Raw genomic sequence first — 6,164 nt, forward strand, 5'->3', positions numbered from 1 at the left:
CTTTTCATGATTAGCAATAACCAGCTTCACGTGCACAGTCTTTTGAATCTGTTTCTGGAAAACTCTTCTGAACGAAAGGACTAGGATAGAGTAACAGGCACTCTATAAATGTTTGTTGAGACATTGAATGACAATGAGGCAGTGAAGCCTGATGGCTAAAAGAGACTAGAGACGTTGACTTCAGAGAGAAGGATCAGGGTCTATGTCTCAGTTACGTCTGTCACCGTCTGTGTGAGCTTACATTCTCTCAGTTTATGTGTTTGTACATTTAAGTGATTAAATGAAACTAAAATCATTACGTGGAATCAAATTTATAAAGCACATTACTGGACAAGTAGTAAATGCTTGAAAAATGTTAGCTGTTGAAGGCGACCACATACTCTGCTGCCCAAACAGGGGCACTTTGGGTAGCAAATAAAGCACTTTAATAGTCGTTCCCAAACAGCAGGTGTCAGCCAGGATGGTCCCAGGTAGGCGAGGGCATGTGGGCACCCCAGCTGCCATGGTAATACAAGAGACCCTTAGAGATAATCAAATGCAGCCTGTTTATTTAGCGCATAAGGATAGTGACTCGTGGGGAGGTCAGGAGGGACCGGAAGTCACGATGCCTGGTGCAGCACTTGGGTTCGGGGTCATGCTATGGGTGCTGGGATCCTTGCCCTCCACGACCGGAGCACTGCCGAGCACCTCTGTGAGGAGGTGGCCTCTGTCACTGCGCCACTGCAAGGTCCCGTTCTGCAGAGGATGACAGTGAGCCTCAGAGAAGCTAAGGAGCTTGCCTGCGGCCATGCAGCGGTAGGCCCAGGGCAGCCTCGGGACTCTCTTCCACGGAAGTATGGGATGTCGCTCGTGGCTTCTAACAGTCCCCGTGTCCCCGTGGTGAGTAGTACGCTGATGTCAGCTGCGATTCCAAGTAACTTCCTTTAAAAAAATTTTTTTTAATTTGTTAAAATTTATTTTTGAGAGGAAGAGAGGAAAGGGGGCAGAGAGAGAGAGGGAGACACAGAATCCGAAGCAGGCTCCAGGCTCCGAGCTGTCAGCCCAGAGCCCTGTGCAGGGCTCCAACTCCCAACCTGTGAGATCATGACCTGAGCCGAAGTGGGACACTTAACCAACTGAGTCACCCAGGCGCCCCCCACTTATTTTTTTTTAAGTTTATTTATTTTGAAAGACAGAAAGAGAGCATGAGAGGGAGGGGCAGAGGGAGAGGGAGGGAAGGAGAATCCCAGGTCAGCACGAAGACTGACGCAGGGCTCCAACTCACAAATGGTGAGATCATGACCTGAGCCGAAATCAAGAGCCAGATGCTCAACCGACTGGGCCACCCAGGCGCCCCTCCAACTCACCTCTCGCATCTTCTTCCAGCGAGCCTGTTCCTGAGCTCACGGATTTGTCCCGATCATGGGTGCGCAGTGCAGACCCCTGGTCAGAAGTCACCACTGCTTCACCTTGCAGCCACGCCTCTCCGGATCCTAGCATGATGAATATGCTAAGATAACACACAAGAATATGTATCATGCAATAATGTACTAATACATAATAACACGTCCCTCTCTGGGGCCTGCAGGAGAGGCTAGACCCGGCACAAAGGTGGTGTTGTGGCCTCTTGAGTAGATGTTTGCTGAACCTAACTGTTCTCAGTATCAGTCTCATTGCTGATAATCCAATACAAACCGACAGTGATCTGACTTTGTCCTGTTAAGACATGAAAATTCTCAGAAAGGGCCTCAAGCCTCCCTGCTGGCATGTCCTACCTCCAGTGAAAAGTGATAGGTGACGGCCCTCCCCGTAAATCCTGAGCCTGGTCCACAGCCAGTGGGTTTCTCTGGTGCACACATCTGTCTCTCTTTTAAATCTCAAGAATCATTATTTTTTATGTGGGACAGAGCTGGCTCTTCACTCACAAGAGCCCACTGAGTGTACCTCCTGCTGAAACCGTGTCCAGAGAGTCCACATGAAGAGCTTGAACATGGTCCTGGTGGAGGAGCTATACCATGGAAATTGACAAAGGCTATAAATTACAGCTTTTTTTCCCTCTTGGAGAGCCAATTGTTAAATACTTACCAGCCCACTGCTGCTGCGTCCGCAGCTCCACACCCCACCTAGCTGTTCTTAATCCACCTGCTCCTCCCAGTGTCTACCCGTTCCCTCCATTCTGCTGCCCTTCCTGGCGACCCCGGGCATCAGCCCACCACTGTAACAAAAGACTGAAATATCACCTGGAGGAGAATCCTTTACAACCAAGTTCCCCCCCCAGAACAAGGCGGGTTAGTGTGCTGCTTGTAAAAATGTGTTTACAGGGACGCCTGGGGGGCTCAGTGGGTTAAGCACGCAACTCTTGACATGTGCTTAGATCATGATCTCATGTTCATGGGTTTAAGCCCTATGTCAGGCTCTGTGCTGACAGAGCAGAGCCTACTCGGAATTCTCTCTCCATCACTCTCTCTCTCTCTGCCCCTCCCCTACTCATAACTTTCCCCTTCTCTTCAAAACAAATAAGCATTTAAAAATATTTTATAAAAATGTGTTTACAAGGACTCCCAGGTGGCTCAGTTGGTTAAGCGTCCATCTTCCACTTAGGTCAGGATCTCAGTGTTCGTGGGTTCAAGCCCCACATCGGGCTCTGCTGTCAGCGTGGAGCCTGCTTGGGATTCTCCTTCTCCCTCTCTCTCTGGGCTCCTCTCCTGCTCTCTCTCTCAAAAAATAAATATTAAAAAAATGTGTTTACAGAATTCCTTTCAGATCTCTTACCCATGTCTTTACTTTAAAAAAAAAAAAACTATCCAGTTTCCCTCACTCCTCCTCCCACAGCCCAAAGTGTGATGACCATATGTTTTAATCTCCACATGCCCTGGGTCCTGCCAGGGGTCTACATATGGACTGAGTTTCTTTTAAAAGGGCTAAAGTTTCTCAGCTCTCCGTCTGTCTTTAAGGATCCGAGTAGGGAGAAGGGCACACACCCGTTCCAAGCGAGGCTGCCAAGAAAGGGCTGGGCGAAGTCCCCCAGCGAAAAACGTCTTCTTTTGAGGAACGCTGATCTACAGAATTAAGTTACAACCCGACTGTGTAAACGGATGGTCCCAGACTGTGGCGGACCTCTAAGACTGAAATCTGAGCTGCCGTTTTGCACGCCCAGATCGTGAGTTTTAGCCAGCCTGCTCAAACTGAGAAACGCTGGTCTCAGCCCTACCTTTCTCGTTGGTCAGTTTCCACGCCCCGGGGCTCTCTGGGTAAGACGGCCCCAAGGCTGGGCTTCACCCGGCACTCACCACGGACATTTCTTTATGACGGTTTTAAAAACAAGAGCTAAAGCTTTACCCCGAAAAGAAATGTTGTTTAACCCAACTGCTCTCCCCCCTCCCGTTCCGACTCTTGTTAGAAATCACTGTTCCATGAGATGGTGTTGGGTCTTAAAGCAGTGAACTGATCGCTCCTTATTAACTTAGCTGTAACTCAATTATTTTGGAAACAGAATTCAGAGGCTGGCAAAACTTACTAAAAATAGAAAGTCGCTGCATTGGCACAGTTGGTTTTAGGACAATTAATTAAGCAGCAGTAATGTTCCTAATCATCTCTAAAGGAAACCATTTGCTCATATAGCTGGAATAAAAGCAAGCAGAGACCTCACCAATAATGTCCTTTCTAAACTCATCATGCGAGGCCATTGAGGGCTGGTTGCTTCTTGAGTTGTGCTGAGTCAGTGCCGGGGGGCAGGGGGACCATGGGAGGCCGAAGCCATGTTTTGACCTCCTGGGTATCATCATTGATTGAGTGGGAAGAATGCATGTTCCTTCAGTCATTGTCTCTCTTCATCAGGGAGGAAAATCCCAACACCTACCCGGTGTTCCCTGCTTGTCACTGAGCAAAAGCCCTGTGAGGGAACGTACAAGCGGGTAGACTCTGATTTCAGGAATTAACGTGAGCCTAAATAAACTCGGGACCCAAGAGCACGCACCTCTCAGATGCCAAGTGCTACCATGGTCTGGTTTCAACCATTCACTGCATAGATGGTTCTCATTTATTGGGTGCAATGCAACACACTGTATGCGATCCACTCATTTTTTATTATTGTGGTAAAGTGTCTGCTGCAGAAAATGTATTGTATTATACAGTTTAAGTGTGCAGCTCATTGGCAGTAAGTTCGTTTATCTTGTTGTGGGACCATCACCATCACGTGTCTCCAGAACTTTTTCATCATCCCAAACTACACACATCTACTCTTTAATCCTGTGAGGCGGGCTATTATTATCCCCATTTACAGATGGAGAAACTGAAGCACAGAGTGGTACAATAACTAGTTCAACATCCCACAGCTCGGGAATGGCTCTGACTGGGTATAAATACACACATTGTGTGTCTAGGGTCCACACGCTCCCCCACACCCGAGAGGGAAAGGACTTGCCCAAAGTCACCAGGATGGTTTGTGGCAGAACCCCGCACTCGCCATCTCTTCCTGTCCCACCCCCCTGCCTCCATGTGGGGGGACAGTTTGAGTCAGGGATCCAATGTCCAGTTGTATCCTTCTTGCAAAGAGCAGCATGGTTTGTTTTTCTTTTTCTGAGAGAGAGTGCACACACCAGCGCATGAGCAGAGGAGGGGCAGAGAGAGAAGGAGAGAGAGAGTCCCGGGCAGGCTCCATGCTGTCAGCACAGAGCCCGACATGGGCTCAAACTCACCAACCATGACTTGAGCGGAGAACAAGAGTCAGATGCTAAACTCCCTGAGCCCCCCGGGTGCCCGGAGCAGCATGCATTATGCCTCAAGGGCTCAGCACCCCTTTTCTTTGGTCAGATAGACATAATTTTGACTTTGTGGACCATCTGGTCTCTGTCACAACTCTTGAAGGCTGCCATTGAGCCAAAGATGACCCGTCATAAGTGGCTGGCCACTTTGTGTTCCTATGAAACTCGACGTACAGACACTGAGATTTGAATTTCACAAAGGTTTGATTGTGATAAAACACACGCAACAGAAATGGGCCAGCTGAACCACTTTGTACAGTTCTTTGGCACGAAGCACATTCACGTTGTTTTGCGACCGCCACCATCCCTCTCTGGGACTTTTTCGTCTTCCCAGGCCGAAGCTCCGCAATAGGTCCCCGCTCCCCTCCCCAGCCACCGGCACCCACCATTCTACTTTCTATCTCTATGAATTTGACTAGTCTGGGTACCTCACATAAGCAGAATCATACACTATTTCATCCTTTTGTGTCTGGCTTATTTCACTGAGCATGATGTGAATGTTATATAGTTTTGGCATGTCACAAAACATTATTCTTCTTTTGGTTTGTCCAATGATTTAAAAATGTTAAAACCTTTCTTACCTCACCAGCTATATAAAGCTAGATCTGACCCGCGGCCCATCTTTTGGCAAACTCTCCTCTAAAGAAGGTTTTCACAAATGCCAAATCTGACACTCAGCTTTGTACAAATGTAAAAAAAAAATTTTTTTTAATGTTTTATTTATTTTTGAGAGAGAGAGAGAGCGTGAGCAGGGAAGGGCCAGAGGGGGAGACACAGAATCCGAAGACAGGCTCCAGGCTCTGAGCTGTCAGCACAGAGCCTGACACGGGGCTTGAACCCACGAACCGTGAGATCATGACCTGAGCCAAAGTTGGACGCTCAACTGACTGAGCCACCCAGGTGCCCCTCTGTGCAAATATTAAAACTAAGGCACAGAGAGGCCAAGCGACCTGCCCATGGTAACACAGCTACATAGAGGCCTGACTCAAACGGGAAGCTGGGAATTGATACCCCAGAGCGGGTGGGGAGCAAAGAAGCAAAGTTCAGATCCTTGAGTTGTTTTTGCCGAAAGTGGGTCCAGGCTGGGTGACTCAGAAGCTACACAGCAGCCGGCGACCACGTGGCGGTTTCTACCAGCTTCCCATCCTGCAGCCGGATTGGCAACACATTAGACAGTCTACTTGGAAAGAAATGTCAAGTACACACTCATCCTTCTGACTGTCGTTCAAGTCAAACACACCAGGCCAGACGGTGAACAGTCAGCTTTATCGCTCAAACACTCCCCTCCCCGGAACATGCTTTACTTTATCCACGGTGACGTCCCAGATGAAACAGTAACAAGCAAATGCTCCTCTGTCCCTATCTGGTGGTGGACGGGATTCTGGGCTCTCGGCAAATCCACCCTTGCCCTGCCTTTCTTCC

At 48.6% G+C, this 6,164-nt stretch overlaps 1 long non-coding RNA gene across 1 annotated transcript; it reads right to left on the minus strand.

The window, feature by feature from the left end:
- Positions 1 to 531: 531 nt before the first annotated feature.
- Positions 532 to 1,444, minus strand: LOC115273863. The gene is made up of 2 exons (XR_003900990.1): positions 1,347 to 1,444; positions 532 to 921 (listed from the first exon to the last, which is right to left on the minus strand). It is a non-coding gene; the product is annotated as an uncharacterized LOC115273863 (long non-coding RNA).
- Between the last annotated feature and the right edge of the window lie 4,720 nt (positions 1,445 to 6,164).

This window comes from Suricata suricatta, chromosome 2 (assembly GCF_006229205.1).
Source record: "Suricata suricatta isolate VVHF042 chromosome 2, meerkat_22Aug2017_6uvM2_HiC, whole genome shotgun sequence".
NCBI classification, from domain to species: domain Eukaryota; kingdom Metazoa; phylum Chordata; class Mammalia; order Carnivora; family Herpestidae; genus Suricata; species Suricata suricatta.